General features: G+C 23.3%; 1 protein-coding gene across 3 annotated transcripts in view; it reads left to right on the top strand.

Moving 5' to 3' along the window:
- The window catches only part of LOC112599111 (leucine-rich repeat-containing protein 24), a 140,834-nt gene that overhangs the window by 38,587 nt on the left and 83,155 nt on the right, over positions 1 to 19,092 (top strand). The window contains exon 2 of one of the 3 annotated variants that reach the window (XM_025345862.1): positions 9,947 to 10,060. The exons of the other annotated variants lie outside the window; for them this stretch is intronic. The gene's annotated coding sequence lies outside the window, so the exon portion shown is untranslated. The remainder of the gene's footprint in view (positions 1 to 9,946; positions 10,061 to 19,092) is intronic. 3 annotated transcript variants of the gene reach the window in all.

Here is a 19,092-nt window from a genome sequence, read left to right as displayed (position 1 = left end):
TTTTTTTTTTTTTTTTTTTTTTGTGATATTCCTGTTTGTTAGTATATGAATATTCATATTCTATACTTCAATTAAGCTTATTAAATTATGATTGTGTTAAATAAAATTGTATTGGAAATATTTTCACTTGGTTCATTTATTTCCCTAAGCTGTTATCCTTTACAGTATATTATTATTTTATGATATATTGTATTATTGTTTTTATTTGAAGTTATAGAAAATAATAGGTTATCAATCATTATAAATATTTGCTGCAAAATTTATCATTATCACAGTTTCTTTGAAATAACATCCTTATAACTAATATATTATTATCGTATTTATTCGAATAAACGATTATTATCAAGCTTAAAAATCTGTAGACAAACTAAGACACTTATAACTACTTACTTTGTATTATGATTTTAAACATAATTTATAAAAAAACGTTACAACAAATACCTAATTTATTTCTATTTTGTCTTGATATTTTTGATAATTCAGAATAGTTTTTTTGTATTTTCACATAACAGGCTGCACGGAATGAAAGTTCAATTGATGCATACTTATTATACTGTGGTAGTGTAACAAACTTTTATAACTTGTATTTGTTTTTTTCATTCCCCTGGGACATCTTTTACTGAAACAGTGTGAACATTTTGAAAAACATTGTTCTATTTTTATACTATAAAAGACTTTAAACCTTTAGAACCTTTAATAAGTAATAACAATTTAATTCAAAATAAACTAAGAGAATGGTTTAAATAATATTAGAATTGAAACTTACATTACTATGATCTAGACTATTTAATACTACATAATTTTATGAAGTATTTACACATTTTTTTTTTCGAATTATTGTGGATGAATTAGATTTATATGATTAAGTTAAATTAGGTTAAATATAATTATGTATGTACTTAGTTATGAATTCAATATTATTTATTTTTTTCAAAAACAAAGTATTTTAAATATTCCATACAACTATTTGTAATGCAATCTACACATTCCATGAAACTTATAATAAATAACTTATAAACGTAATATAATGATAGTTTCTTTCAGAATTATTTTTTGTTTCATCAATTACAGCCACATTTATACGTATATGGTAGAGAGAGGGAATTAAATATTTTATTTAGTGCTGCTAAATTCCACACAATCATTATATCAACAAAAAAATTCGTTAGTGGCTATAAATATTATTACACAATCACTTGTTTGACACGACTCATCAATGTTCTTTATAATAATATACGCTGGATTTAAGAAAATATCCTGAGCCATTACCACAATTTATCTTTAAACAAACAATTTAATGGATATAGAGAAACAGAAGTGCGAAAAAAAATATTAATAATAGAAAAAAGTTCCAGCCAAGAAGTCGTTAGACAATGGAAGTATCAGCGAGTTTTTTGTGAATAAATCAATTACGGATAAAAGTTTTATAGTGTTTTTAACTTGTGGGTGTAAATCACACTGGATTACCGAATAGATGACCGATGTAAATCAGGATTTCCTACCCGTTTAAACCGGTCATAAAATTGGCCAAATGATATTTTAAAACGCAACCCGTATTTTAGGAGTTTTCGGCAAGTTTAAGCCAACCCGAGAAAAGTACCGGGATTGAAGTAGCCACAGGTCTATACTTTGTCCCAAAGATTTTTTTTTATCGTTTATATACAATAGTGACATTGTCGCTAATGTATACATTATTATTCTAAAAATTATTTTTAACACAATATCTTTTTATGCGGTTTTTTTATTTTTATTGTTAAAAATAATTTATTTAATAATACAAACATTCATTATAAGTATCGTATTTAAAAAAAAAAAAAAAAAACAAACAAACAAACTAACAAAAATCCTGGCTTGCAGTTAAAAATATATGAGTATTATATAACCAATTATTAGTATTTTTTAATATTTTTTTTTTTGAGCAAATATATTGAAAAATATCATGTTATTGTAGAATTATTATTTTACGGACTATTGTAATATCTAAATTTACATTTAAAACCAATGCCAGACAAATATAATAAATTAAAACTTTTTAGATTCTGAACGGAGTGATAAAGTAGTAGAAATAATGCTTCAATTTTAAACTTCGGGGGTGGTTTCCGATGGCAAAGTGAATATCTTTGGTGCATTATAGAGGTAAAAAGTAAACATTTTGCAACAGTTTTCAAAAAAATCAAGAAAAACAAAAAAAAATTGATGAAAAAACGGGAATTTTTACGCAAAACCAGTTTTCGACCAAATCGATTTTTTTATATGGTTGTAATTCAAAAACTAATTACTGTAAATACTTGAAATTTTCACCAAATATTTATATTAGTGTTATCTATATATAATTTAATTTTGACTTTTTTTTGAGTTATTTATAGACTACTGAAATTATCGATTTTTATGAGAATTTTTTTTTGAAGTGTCGATAAAAAAATGTTGGAAGACCAAAATTTTTGAAAATTTAATACAAGGTTCCTTATGAGTTGTTCTTATTGTAGCTAAAAAAAATTAAAAATCGTTAGTCACAATTTTTTTTTATAAACATTTATAGTTCAAATATTTACGAAATCTATCGAAAACGCGAAAATTTGTAAGTAATTTTGAAGTTGAAAAATCATAAAATTGTTTGTGTTTATAACTATAAGGATTAAAAATACTACACTATGTTTTCCCTAAGTTTTCCTTCAAGTAGCTATAGTAAAAACTCGAAGCATCATTATAGGAAAAATTTTAAATTTTAAGTGCGTTTGAGTTTTAAGTTTTACGAAATAGCGTAACGATAACGATTTATCCTCAAACGATTTTAAATATTTGTTAATATTCAAAAAGTATAAGTCATAGATACTTGAAAATTTTATCAGTTATTTAAATTGGCATTTTCTTTACATGATTTAATTTTCAAAATATTTTGAATTTTTTTGAGCTATTTATAGACAACTGAATTTTTCAATTTTTCTGAAAATTTTTTTTTCGAAGTGTCGAAAAAATTTTTTTGGCCCCATCAAAATACTTGAACATTTAATACAAAGATCCTCATAAGTTATTCTTATAGTGATCAAAAAGTGTTAAGAATACATAGGCACAATTTATTTTTATTAGCATTTGAAGTTCAAATATTGACAAAAATTCGTTAAAACCATGAATATTTGCAAACTATTTTGTAGATATAATTCATAAAAAATAATAATTAATTGAGTAACCATGACTTTTAAAAATGCGTCCTTATTGAAAAATAAAATATTTGTTTCAAAATAGAATGTATGACAATATTTAAATATAATATATCCTAGACTGACAAATCATCTCTGTTCAGAATCGTTTTTCATACCTATACAATGATACCTATCATTGCATTCAAATTTAACCTACCCTAGTCCGAAGTTCACCCTACCTCCTAATGTACAGCAGAGCGGTACCACTTGCTCGCTTTTTTATTTTTATTTTTGAGCATCTTATTAGGCAGGAAACTTTGAACAAACTACTATACCTTTTTAATTGTTTTTAAAATTTAGAAATATTCTTTTATATAATAATTACAAGCCCACCTTAAAATTCCTCACCAAAATACAGACCCTACATATATACTATACATAAATAATGTCCTTTTTAATTTTTTTTTTTTCTGTTTAATACACAGACATTTATAAAATATTATGGTTAGTTCATATTGGCAATATGGTAGTTAAATAAATTATATTAAATATTATTGCGGTTTATATTTTCAATGAAATTGAAATAATTCATGGTTGACATTTTCAGTGAGATACAGCTATACATTTAATTTAATTATAGGTATTATATTGACGTCAATATGTGAGTCTTACTAATTAGTCGAGACGTTATAATCAATTATTTATATATCCAGACCAAAACATGCTTTAGTTACAAATCACACTATTACGAAACATAGATGTACATAGGTTCAGACGACTGGGTTAACTGTGAATGTATCTAACGAATGTTTTATTTCCACAACGTTATGGTCAATTATTGATTTGTATAGGCAGTTTAATGCAATAGAATCCTGTGGAGAATAGGAAATTTTTCCCATCTAATTTTCACTATTCTCTGAACGATAAGTATTATTTTCCTTCTTTTTCTATTTTAATCAAAACTTTTTTTACTTACTTTTTCGGTCAACATTTTAAAAAAACTAATTTTTTTTCATCTTAAATATTTTTTTTTATTGTAACTGTAATAATATTTTTACTTCTTTGATAAAATTCTAAGTTTTTTAATGTTTTATATTTTATAAGATCGACAGAATCAACCCATAATTTTCGGATATTGTGCTCATACTCATTTATAAATGAAATGTCTGAAGTATTTTCACTGACAGTATAGTAGTATTGAATGTATTTCCTTACACTAATGATCATGGATTTAAATTAGAAGTATGTGTTATTTATATTTGAGTACTTAACAGATAGTTAAAATTTATTGAAAAAAACTAGTTCAAATCATTTAATTTACAAATTGTATTTATAGCAAATTTCATTTACATAAATGAGTGTTTAGTGTACTCGTATTATTGGAATATCTTATTACAGCACTCGGATCGATACATTTATTTTTTTGTTAGTATTATTTTCGAGTGTAAATTGTATACAATATTTTTAAACAGTACATGCTCTGACACATAATCATGTCTATTGTATTATCTGTACGGCTGTATTAAAATCATTAAATTATTATTTTTATATTGATAATTTCAAACGATTTATTTATAAATTGTCAACCAACTGTTTTTATTAAACTATCGTCTCATAATAAAATTGTAATATCGTCAAAGTCCGATTGACTAAAAATTAACCAGGATTCATATTTTATGATAGTATTATTATTTTTCAATCAATATGTCGAGTTGAAAGCACATACAGTTAAGTGGTGCTGAGTTTCATGAAAGAGCTGAAGAAAAAAAAAACAAACTAATTATTTTTAAGACATCTAAAATTAAAAGTTTCTACAAAAAGTTACATTATACATTTATAATTAAAACAAAACATCAAAATTCGTATAAATAATTACTTGTAAATAATAATAATAAAAAAAAAAAAATTAAATATATTTTATTATTTAAACAATAATTAAAAACATAAAGTCTTAATCTATACGTCACATCTGTACTAAGTTTAAATTAAAACTAATTAAAAAAAACTTAATTTATAATACTTGAGACTACAATTTTATTTCAAACAACTTTTTGTTTATTGTTTATTTTACATAAACGGTGAATTAAAATTATTTGTCATATTTTAAAAATGCAATTATTTTTATTCTATCCATCTATTGAATAACTTAATTTTTTTTTTACAAATATAATAACAATTATAACGGTTTTGTTTTTATTAAATTTTTTTTTTTTATAATGTTTACAAGAGTTGTAAATGGTAAAATCTTAAAAATTGCCCCCAGGTGGCATATTTGTTGACTCAGCACTGACCAATTTTTTAATACGCAAATTTAGGTGTCAGTGACGCTGTCAATAGAGTCATAATCTGCGCACCTTATGTGTCTGCTACTGGCGGACCCACTACGACTTAATCAAACAACCACGTGTTCCATGGTCTTGTATATGGTTGTTCGGTTGATATAGGAGTTTTGGTCACCATATTTACGTTTTAAGCAAATTATACCCTACACTTCATGGGATATCGCGTATCCAATTGGAATTGGTATTTTCCGTGTGAAAGTCTATAACCCGGGATTATCAACGATAATTTCTCTTCGTCACTACCGCTAAAGCTATCGTAGACTGTCGTCGCCACCGCCGCAGTTTCCAGTTATCAATGTTTTAGTCTTTTATCATGTGTAACGATATCACACATTTACAAGGCGTTTTTGTTAAGTCTTACAGCTTACTCTTAGTTGTTGCATTTTGTTTTTATTCAATGCTTCTGTCCAATAAAAGATGTCTTCGGCAGATTTGTAAGTCGTTCATATGTTACTATAATATACCATTTTTTTATGAACTGTTCATTCCTATACTTGTTGCTGTTAGTCATAGCATACGTATGTCTCAACTCCCTACACTCGTCAATTAAGTTGTCATGTAGCTGACCACTTTTTCGCAGGAGCCCGACGATGCAAACAAAATTAGGTAGTTGAATAAACATAGCCACACAGACTAGTGAAAATATTAATTTGACTTACTGAGTATATTTTATTTATAAAAGGAATATAAACAAATGAAAATATAGTAAAAATATAATTAACAAACTAATCCTAATAAAGAAAATTAATTATATGAGTTGCATTTTATTTTTTGGTTTTATAATGACTGTTTTATAGTTAAACTGTGCAGTAATAATAAAAAAAAAAAATATTATCCAGAAGGGAAACATTTATTATTCGATATTTTTCTTTATTTAATATGTACATGAATCCTTTGTTATATGGTTCACGTGTGGTTCACATATAAATAAAAAAAAATATTTCAGAGTTAAAATATAAAAATATTATAGTATTAAAAAATACATAGTCTTAAGTTCATAAAATTTGCATTAGTCAATAGTAGTTAACCGTACATTTATTTAAAATTCAAAAATAGAATCGAAATATGTATATATTCTAGATACATTATTTAAATCAATAATTTAAATTTAATGTTTGAAATAATTTCTTGAAAAATGAATTAGTTTTAAGCTCTATTTAGAGTATGTACTATACATGTATATATATATTTTATACATAGTGAGAAGTACGCAGTTAAAATCATTTTTTTACAGATATTAGTTTAACTTAAATTACAAATCATCAAAAAAACTATGATTAGGTACTCAAATATTTGGAGTTATATTTTTATAAAATAATATTTTATTAATTGATAAGGGAAAACCATTGATGGAGCGTAGAGTAAATATTACGTGGGTTAATTTGTCTTCATTAATTTATATTCTTCGGAGTTTGATCCAATTTCGGAGTTGGTTAAGATGGTCTTGAAGTGTTTTCGTTAAGTAAGTAAAACCAGGATTGGAAAATAGTTAGACAATTTTGTCTGCAAATGTAGTTAGGTGTATATTATTTGAATATGGGATATCGGAAATAAATATGTTATAAAGCCTATAAAAGGTTGGAGCTAGAACACTTCATCAATAGGTATACCTGTATTAATAGAATGAATTTTGGACATTTCTTTATCATATCATCTGTTAGTCTATGCATTTGGTATAGTGTGTAATGTTTCTTTTTGAATTCAAGTTGAGTGTTTAGAGTTATTGAATTTTGGTTTATTTAAATCAGATTCTCTTAAATATAATTGTTTTCAAGAATTTTAGGAAAGGAAGGAATAATACTAATTGGCCTGTATGAGAGCAGGAATTCAAAATATTTACTGGGTTTGTTAATTAAAACTTTAAGTTAAATATTGTTTTTTTATGACATGAACAGTTAATTAGGAAAAATATTTTAAAATAATATATTAAACAATAATCAATAAAACAATATCAATAATATAATATAGCAACAATTTAGTTGAAATATAGTACGTATTTCACAAACAAAATGTTTATGTTAGAATATGTTAAAAACTACCAATTATTTATTTAAGTACTTTTTTTATTATTTAAAAACTTATTGTTACCATTTTCAAAATATATTTGTTTTCAAGTCAAACTTTTGTACTTTTGTTTGAAAAATTGTACATTTTAATACAGTATGTATAGATATACTAATATACATACTTGTATTACATATGCAATAACTATCAAAACTTTTGATGAATATTTTTATTTTTTTTACTATTATTAATATATAATATGATTGAGAAAACTTAAGGTTGAAGTTGTATTTTTCACTTTCAATAGCCAAGGTTTAAAGGAACAATATAACTCATTAGCGATATAAACGTGAATAACATTTAAAACTGGCATGACGTATCGTTATTCCATTGTATAATACAATATATATTTCTCAAAAATAAATCTCTCTATAGTTCACGAAATCGAATTACTTAGTAAATTGTTTCCGGCATCAACCTTTCTATACTATATATATGTTTAATATTTGCCATCTCCGGATTGATTGTATTTTTATTTACTTTAAATTATGTCGACCGGAATCCATGGGAAATGAAAGTCGGTAGGGATAGAAACATGGTAAAACCACGTTCGCAAAGCATCGTCAACGCCTTCGGGTGGCAACAGTAAAAAAAAAAAAAAAAAAAAAAAGAAAACCCTAAAACGTTGACGTTTCAAGGAGGAAAGTTATAAATTTACAAAACCACTGTGCATAGTGTACACCGCTCGAATGCATTTCACAACGATATTTTTATCATTCCAACACAAATGATCCGAAAGTAACGTACCACTGCTTTGACGGGTACCGCAGTCGTGTCCCATAACGAGCGCGTTCTTCCACTCCCGGCCAAGGCTCGAGATCACCACCGATCTATGACTCGTATGCAATAGATATATGTACAGAACCCACCATAACAGCTACCATTTTGTCATACCGCAAAGCCGATAAATCTCACGCCACAGGACATAGTGGGATAAATGTATTTTGCACACACCTTTTACTCCCTATACTTACTCGTCTATGCACGACCGACGCCGCACTAGTAGTGTGTATTCATATTATTTAGGAATTTTTCAAATATTATAGTACTGAATATGCGCTTTTTTAAATGATTCAAATATTTAACTTTAACATTCCTACAATAGGAAAAACATGAAACCATATTACATAGGTACATTATTTTATCATCCGTACATCAATTTTCGAGATAAATGTTATATGACATGTTTTTGTGAACATATATTTTTAAATAATTTGAAGTCATTACAACACAACATAATAAAGATAACGTCTTATATTTCATTATATTATTTATCATTGTAATCATTTTTGCATACTTTTTTACTTAATTCTATGTCGTTCAAAAATGTATTGTGGACATTTACTATACATAACTAAATAAAATATTAAATTAAAATTATTTTTTACTACCATATTATTATTGTACAATATGACTATTTAAAATAACTTTATATCATTATCATAATTCACGATGAAAACAAAAACGATATGATATAACATAGAACTTGATATTCGTTGAAATGTTTATTTAGATTTCATAGCAAAATAAATTTTAATAGCCACACACTAAATTATAGTACAGTTATAGGTACGATATACAGCCGTAATAATATGCATATCGTATTATCATTGTAGATGATCCATTGACATTGCTAAAATCAAAATATGTTTGCACAAAAGTTGTACGTGGATATGTGGATCACGGCTGGGATTGTATGCAGCTGTGCGTTACGTTGGCATTAGTGAAAACCCAACTTAGCATCGTATCCCTAGGCAGTTTAACGCACACAAAACAGACGACGTAATAATAATAATAATACCTAGTAATTATGTTACTCTAATCGCATTCAAAAACACTTTATTCTCTATATGTTACACTCCCCCGTCGGAATACGCCAATTGCATATTATTGTACTTGACTTAACGAATACGACTCGATTTCCACTGTAATTTTCTGACATGAATTTTCCCGCAATCGGTAGATATGTGTTTAATGCAAATCAATACTTAAGTTATTTTGGTTCTATGTTTAGTAAAACACACTGCAGTATAAATTTCTCACAAAATAACAATCTGAATCATTATTAAAATAACTTCTGCGCATTTAATGTATATTAGTGAATTTTAGTACTAAGTACCTACTAAGCTGTAAAATATTAATTCATTATATTTTAAATAAATTGTGGTTTAAGTAATTTTAAATGAAATACATATCGTGAATTCGTTAAAATATATGTTTTAATATCATATAGATATTTGAAAATACTAAAGGGTAAGCTATGTTATTTTACATAATAATAATTATTCATGGCATTACATTTAATAAAATTATTATGGAATGCATTTTTATTTGGAAAAAAGCAAAGAGTATTATTATAATATAACATATTTCTGATTTGTTGATTTGATTTATTTTCAGCAAGGTCAACTACGTTAATGTAACCGTACCCTCATATTAAACGTCAAGTTATCCATCAATTTCACAAAAAAAAAAAAAAATTAAATTGCTTACACCCACATAAACGCTCAGCAGGTAAAATATGGGTTTGTTGTACCGTTTAGTGTCTAAAACATGGACGTAGATCAAAAAATGTAGTCTAATGTTTTATATATTTATTATACATTTTTTTAAATTTGTTTCCATTATCACGGTATATATGTAATAATGGTAATAATATTATAATCATACATTTATTATGCATACATAACATATTACAATATAACGCATGTGATATTTTCATATTATTCACGTTATTCTATTACAATAATACTATATTATTTTTTATAAAAAAAAATCTTCCTATAGTTGGTTTATTGTTGTCACTGAAAATATATTTAACCACTTAAACTATTTTTAGCTTTTTCGAGAATCAATTTTCAGACGTTGGACGATTACCTCGCAAAAAGAAGTATAATATAATATTATAAACATAGTTATTTTTTTTCCTTCACCAATATCTAATCGTTGTCATCCTGAACAGGGTGATAATAATATGATATTGTATACGCATACAACGTGAACGTATATATGTTGTATTTACCTGTATAGATATATTACGTCGATATATATTATTATAACCACAAAGTGCGTATGTTAACAGATGAATGAACACTTTTCGTTAGCAACAATGACTTATTGATATATTTTTCCTCCTATTAGATATTTTTTAAAAGTCATTCAAAGCCGAACCCGAGCGTTATTGAAACCGCATGTCTAAAAGTAAAACGAATGATTATATATTAATATATTTTTATTAAAATTGTTGAATACTTTTCTCACTAAATATTCAATAGAAACTATGTTTACGAAAAAATAAGGTGAAAATAATAGTTCAACCATCACATTATTGCTTAAAGGCTTTACAGTTGGAAATTCAAAATTGAAATTTATGAAATCACAATTATTAATATTTATATTTTTATAACAGTTTTGGTTATTTCATAACTACAAAAGTACATATTAAATTGCTACGAAACGCCAAAAATAGTGGAAAATAATTTATTTTCTTTTTTTTAAAAAGAACTCTGGTGTTATTAGTAATTTATAGTGTGTATTTAGAACATAAATATAACTTAAAATATTCTTATAAATTTATTATTTGATTCACTTTTTGCTTCATTATAATATTTACTATATAAATTATTAAATATATATAGTATATTATATATTCCAAATATACAATTGCAAAAAAAATAAATAAATAAAAATGGATAGTTAACTATAAGGTCACTTTTTTTTCTTAATGTATTATAATAATTTTAACCTATAATGAATTCTTATCTACATATTTTAACAATAAACTATAATTCAGTATACAATTTAAAAAGTTTTGATAACTTAGAATCTACGAATACCTCCTTATGTATAGAAATTATAAACATATTAAATATCCAAGTTTGTAAATAATTGATAAATCTTTTTAAACATTTTAAAGTACTATAATTTTGGTCCGTATTTTTTAATATTAGCTTTTATATATTTTAAATTCCAATACTGTTTAGTGTGAATTTACTTTTATCAGAGCCGTTATAAAATTATCTCAACTTACTGTGCTAAAAATAGGTACCACTGTAAAACAACATTGTTGTTATATATAATATGTGTTGCAATTTTATTAATCCCTATATATTTCCTTATGTTAACCAAATAGACAATCCCTATTATAAACTAACTGGCATAACGTGCTATGGGGATATAAGGTGATTAAATATATGTTTAGAAACTTTAAACAAATTCTTGAAATTGCGATTCTATTTGAGAAATAATATTATATAATTAATTATAAGGAAATTTAAGATAACATATTTTAAATAACTTAATTAATAATTATTAACTTATGTCATTAAATAAATATTGCATTACAAGATCAAAATTATCATATTGTAATATAATATATTTGAAATGTCAACATTATTTTACAAATAAAACGTAAGGTGTTGAAAATAAATAAAATGTATATTAGATACTTAGGAGTAGGTAAATAAAACAATATTACAGAACGAATATGAGATCATTAATTTGATTATGTTCGAAATGAAAAGTATTGTATGTTAATTTATTTTTATTTGTAGACTGTTTATAAACTATATTAAATGATATTGATTTGTTTTTAAAGACACTTGTTTAGTATTTTCTGGAATGTGTACTTTATACAATATTATTTCGTCATAACATTGTTACTAGTTACGGTTCTATTATTGTTTTATACATTGTTTTAATATTAGGTTCTTTATAATCCCTTTTTGTCTTGAATATTTGTTACAAAAACAATATTATGACGTATCATTACATAAAAATGACATAATGTTAGATTATATTAGATGGATAAATTATTTTTTTTTCTGATCTAAGTGATGAATATAATATGGTTTTATAATAATTTGCATTATATACTTTATGTTTGTGTTTTTTAATACATCTTTAAATAAAAATAATTTTTTAAATTTGAAAAGTGATTTTTCTATAGCTAACTAAACATTTCCAATTATTTTTAAATAATTTGAAATCCATAATATTTTAATAATAATTAGTGAGAAAACGGAAATTTTTACTACTCAACACTAGTTTTTGACAAAATCTGTTAAACTAGTAGTTAATTAGTCATAACTTATATGTTATAAGCATTTGAAGTTTGATGAGTGAAGTAGTGGACCATAATTTTGCTGGGTACCCATGTGGCACTCAATTATACTTATCTAAACTTTATGTATTTATAATTAGATAATTAATTAATTTACTTATAAAACTTATTGTTTGAAAAATTATTTTTAAATATTAAAAATCTAAGATAAAATATTGAAAAATTGTAACTGTAAAGATGTGTTTTTAAAAATATATTTTTGTATATTTATCGAAAAAATGAGTATTAACCATAAGATATACGAATGTATAATATAAAAAATTGAAAATGTCCATATCTAGTTAAAAAAAAAATAAAAAAATAAAAATATCGAAAAAGCCAACATTAAATCACTGATTATATTCTTAACTTATATTAAAGCTAACAACAAATAATGGGTTTTACTGAATTGAAATGTAAATTATTGTATATCTGTAAGACAGTGATAACATATTATGCGGGTGTTGCGTATTTTTAGTAATATCAATTAATCGTTGAGATATTTCTTGGAATAAATTTCAAGAAATGTCTGTTATTAGTGTTATTCGATAAATCCTAATTTTCTTTAAGACTTTTTCCAGATATATGATTATCTACACAACATTATAGATATTATTTTAATTTAGTTTTTAAACTTTAATGCATTTTTAGAACGAAGCATATCTATATTTTACTTCCTACTCATAGAAATAATCATATCAAAACTAACTTTATGATGAAACGTGTTTAATTTTAGAAGGAAATATGAAGACATTTCTCTATTTAAAACATTGTTATTAATAGCAGTTAGTGTATTGAGTATTTAACAATTACTATTAATTATATTTAATTTATATACTTTCCATTTTACGCAATACATTTAATAATTAGAAATGATTATATACACATTTTTGTTATTTAAATAACATAATTCAAACAAATATTAAAGTATTAAATTTATTTTGAATTTTTTAGCACCTACACTTTAAAAGAATGTAGAATATATAAAAATATTTTTAATTTAAATATAAATTCAACAGTATTATATTAATTAATAATACATTATCATGTTTTCAGAAAAAAATAAAATAATTTTACAATTAGTGAATTGAATTTATTAAATTGTAGCTAAAATATATATATATATGTCTAAATTAATTTATATTTTGTGTATTATGCAAATTTATGTGTTTTTGATAATATTATTTATTGGTAGGTACTAAAATGTTGTTATAATAGCTACATTTATACATAATATATGTATTATTAGTTTTTTTTTTTTAATGTTTACAATATACTGATACTTATTTAATTATATTTAAAAAATAGAAACATAAATACGTTATTTTTTTTATCTTTTTTAACTGTATAAAAAACATAAAATTTATAATCTTAGAAACTTATTAAGCTCAGTGATAATCTATATTTAATCAGTTCATCTAGGCTCAAGTTCATTATACCTCTACCTAACTATTAAGAATACATGACTTTTAAATAAATTACTGTTTTATAATGTTTTGTTTAGATTTATATTTTTATATCAATGTAATTACCAACATATAAATCATTATATAAAAGATAATTTACTAAATATTATCTATCTCTTTTTTTCTCTCATAATGCAGTTATTTCATACTTTATTTATTTAAATTAAACCTAAATATAAACCTAACTATGTTATTAAATTCTTTAAATTGTTTTTATTACTTAAAGCATATCATGTACATTAACAACAAAATTTTAATTTTAGAATTAAATTTATTAAATTAATATTTTTTTTTGAAAATATCCATGTATCCAAATCGAAATTCTAACTCGTAATTTTTAAGTTACTAAAATATTTTATGTAGTAAGGATAACAATTGATGCACAATAATGTGTTTGGAAGATATGGTAGCTAAGATTATTTTTAAACTTGATTTATAAATATTAATCTACAATCTTTTTATAATTTATGAATATTATTCAAGTATAATAAATAAAAAACCAATATTATTTATATGTATATTGTAAACTAGAAATCTATTTAATAATCCACTGTCGAATACCTCCTTTTTACAGTTTCTTATTTAAAAACAGAAAATTATATCATTATAAGACGTTCTTTAAGTAAGTACAATAATTTTCAATAATTTAAAAATATATTCTTTAATTATATTTAAAAATTAAAATAATAATCAGAATTTTTAAACAGTTTTATTAAATAAAATATTGGAGATGTGCATATTTTGTGAATCACTCTATATATTTTACATGTACATAGGTAATAGGTATGCTTTTATAACTCTCGCTCTACCTAATACCCAAACTTTTTATTGACTTTTTTAAGCTTTACGAGTGAAGGAAAAAATGAAAATATGTTAAATTTGATTACCCTTGGGAAGAGTTCCGCACTACCATAAATAAATTGTACTACGAGCTTCTTACCCTGGGGCATCGAATATTTTTCCTTATTCGTTTTCAAATAATGATGACGTAATACAGATTCTCAGATTCCTGAAGCTCTGTCACGGAAGTAAGGTGTATCCATCGACCTTCCTTGTTTTTCATTTATAAACTATTGTAAGTATATAACTTGTATTATAACTATCCTTTATAAGTTATGCGTGAAGTTATAATATGATCCGTTATATTTATAATATTCATAATTATTTTTGTTCTTATACATTAACGGCGATTTTTTTAACAATCAACATTTATTATCCCGTGTTCGTGTAATATTAATGTTTAATTCATTATTTTTTAGAAATATTTTTTTTTATCTGAATTATTATTATTTTTTGAATTAAATAATACTTACTTTATTATTAATTTCAGATTCCAAAGTAAGTTATTTAGCTGATAAACGTTTAGTAAATTTAATTTTAAGCACCTATTTAATCTATGTGGAATAGTAAACAAACATTTTGCGAGAACCTACCCTTGGAGTATTATTCTATAGCTCTATAGTATAATTAAATAAACGTTCAGAATTTGATTTTTATACATAAAAATTCTTAAAAAAGTATTACGCATAAAAATATAAAGTTAAACATGTATGTATTTATACAAAAACGTACAAGATTAAAATATTTCACAATGATAAAAAATAGCGTAAAATATAAAATAAAAAATATTTTTCAAAACGTAAATACTTGTTTAAATAATAAGTGTTAATTTTTAAGATATTTAGTTAGTTGATAATTAATTAACTTGAATTCCAACCTAAAATGTACAATCATGATTTAAGTTGTATTATTTTAAATACTGATTAGTGAATGCTAAATATAATGGAAGTATATCGTTATTTGATAGAATGTTTTGAATTTTTATGAAAGTTTGATTTTAAATAAAAATTTGTAACATTACAGGAATTTGATATCTAACTTATTAGTTTGATTTTTAATCAATTAATACTAGTCATAATCTTCATTAATTGGGTAATATTTAAGGTTTAAATTTACACACATTATGTGAAATGGATGAAAGGTTTAATCTTTGTTTCAACGTACACTTAAATAAATACTTGATCTGCAACATTTTTATAAGTGTCTAAAAAGTGAATGCATAATATTCTAATATCAACATAAATTTAAATGTATAAAATATTATACACCTAGTATAGGTATATTATGTAAAAAATTTCTAGAGCATTTTATAAATATGAGCATAATTAATTTAAAATGTATAAATAAAGTTATTGGTTGTTCTAATTAATTTCAACTCATTAATATTTATTATTTATGAATAAAGCAACCTCATTATATTTTATTTCATAAAACTGCTGTGTTATCGAGTTTTGTAGTATTCACTACTTGAAAAAAATGTAGAACCAGGGCAAAATTCAACATATAGGAGTAAAAATTGTTATAATTATTATTAATCAATGATTTTTTTTAAAACTTTTAATATATTTTTATATAAGCACTCGATTATTATTTTTGATTCTAGAAGGGTGATGAAAGAATTCTTTTTACAATGATATGTGTTTTTCTTTTTTTAAATTTATTTTTGTATATAAAAATATTTTTTGCAACAGTAAAACTGATACGATCCTTAATAATGGTGATGAGTTCTTGTAGAAAATTGGATTTTGTTTGAAGTTTAGAGAAAAGAGATCAATAGTGAAAACTCTCAGTAATTTTTTAAATAATTGACAAAAAATAATAGTTATGAAAAAAAGGTAATTTTTACAAAACATTACTTTTTTATAAAATTATTTTTTTAGTTTATTATTTAGGAAAAATAAATATAGTGAGTTGAAATTTTAACCAAATGTTTATGGGTATTATATAAATTTCATAAACTTATTTGAAAAACTTTTAAATATTATCTTTGCTCTTTTTGGGCACTCTTTTACTGTTCGTGGGTTAACTAATAAATACACTAATATAATATGATTTAATAGTGTATCTGTAATAAATAAGATCCACTTTCAGTGTTGTTTGTTACGATAAAAATAAATTATTAAATATTTTTACAAATAGTATCTAACTCTCAACATTGTTTTTCCTATGAAATTATTAATTATAGATTCAAATTTAACTTACTCATTATTGTGACCTATTTAATTACGAGGTATACACTTGAAACTTCCAACGTAGAATAGTGCCTTTCCCAGTTTTATTTTTTTTTTTTATACTAAATGAAAAATAAGTAAAAATAATGATAAAAAGAAAAATATGATCTTTATAATAAATACATACAATTATAAATACACCATAATATTAAATACATTAATAACATATGTATATTATTATATTTAAGTATAGCACAAAAATATATTTAGGTACCTACGAACTGTTTATTTTACGTTACATTAAAATCAAGACCTACGTCCTACACTAATGAAATATAACATATGATATTAATTAGATAACACAATTTTAATTAGTTACATTATTCACATAGCATATATAAAGCACATATTCAATTATAAATTTGTTTAACTGTAGGTACATGTGAATACAAAACATTTTTATTACATTATAATTTTTATGTAGGATTTAAAAATATTAAATAAAACTTTTCCAATAACTATGATTTATATAACACAATTTAAAAAAAAAATATTGTTTAGTAAAATGAATTTAGAGAAAAAAGATATGGTATCGACAGTGATGATTACGTTTTCATTCCACACGCAACAAGCAGATATTGCGATCGTTTCCTTAGCAATATTACAGAGAAATTTTGTTTATTCGTACGATTATGTTGTTTGTTCAGTTGCATGCAGAATAATTTAACGGGAATACTATCTAAAGAAAAGTAAAATAACGTTAAAAATAAATAAACTGCAATTCCTATCCTCTCCAGCATTGTTATTTGATATTATGTTAGTTAGTTTTTTTTTTTTTTTTTATCATTAAAATTGAATTATTATTTGCCCGTATTTTCTTCACATAAAAATAGATTTGTTGCTATATAAATCTAAAAAAAAAAAAGGAATATAAGTGCTAAGAAGTATATTGTCATGGAAGGTTTTCATTGAGTTTATAGCTCAAGTTATATTATCTACTTTTTTAATTTATGTATTTATCGTTGATTGTTTTTATAATTATTAAAATAAATATTTATTATTTAGTGAATATCATAATAATTGTTTAATATTATTTTTATTGAAATCACCATTATAGATTTTACATTGAAAATTAAAAAATGAAAAATACGTAATTTATGATATGATTTAATATTGTCTATGATAGTAAATATTAAATAATATATAATAATAAGTGAACTTATAATCATAATGTGGGTTATTACCAGATATTTACACATTCTAACCACCTTGTTTGTATTTCATGATAATGTTTATATTCATTATTTGTATCGAAAAATTTTCTTTCTATTGTAGCAGTTACCTAATACTTTGTATCCGCAATTTTTCCATTAATAAATTTGTTTCATTTTTCTATCATAATGTATCATTTTTAAATTTAATTTTTTTATTATTTTTAAATATCTGATCAAAATCATTGTGTAAGATATTATACAACAAAACATTAACTGAGATTGCAATTAAATTTTCATTCAATATTTTATCATGCAGATATATATCTATTTATAGATTGAATAAAAGTAAGACAGTTATAACACCAATTAAGATGATTATATATTTATATATAATATGTAAATACATTATTATTTTTTGAAAATATATATACCAGTTAATTTATTTAAAATTTAGAGTGGAGTTATATATGTATTGATTTTATAATGATGTATGTTTTTATTTTCAATTTTAAGGATGATTTTGAATAGAAAATTGGATCTATCTTGTACTTTTTTATTCTAGAAATAAAAATAATTCATAAAAATGTTTAAAAAAAATAAGGAAAAACGGCAATTTATACGTAAACCGGTTTTGACTTTTTTATTTCTTTATTTTGTTATAATTTAAAAAAGTTATTCATGCATGACTTAAAATTTCATGTATATTATATTATTATGAACTTTACTACACATAATGATATTTTTGATTTATTTT

This window comes from Melanaphis sacchari, unplaced genomic scaffold (assembly GCF_002803265.2).
Source record: "Melanaphis sacchari strain LSU unplaced genomic scaffold, SCAv2.0 Contig4_pilon_pilon, whole genome shotgun sequence".
Classification (NCBI taxonomy): Eukaryota; Metazoa; Arthropoda; class Insecta; order Hemiptera; family Aphididae; genus Melanaphis; species Melanaphis sacchari.
This window is presented reverse-complemented; position numbering and strand designations above follow the sequence as displayed.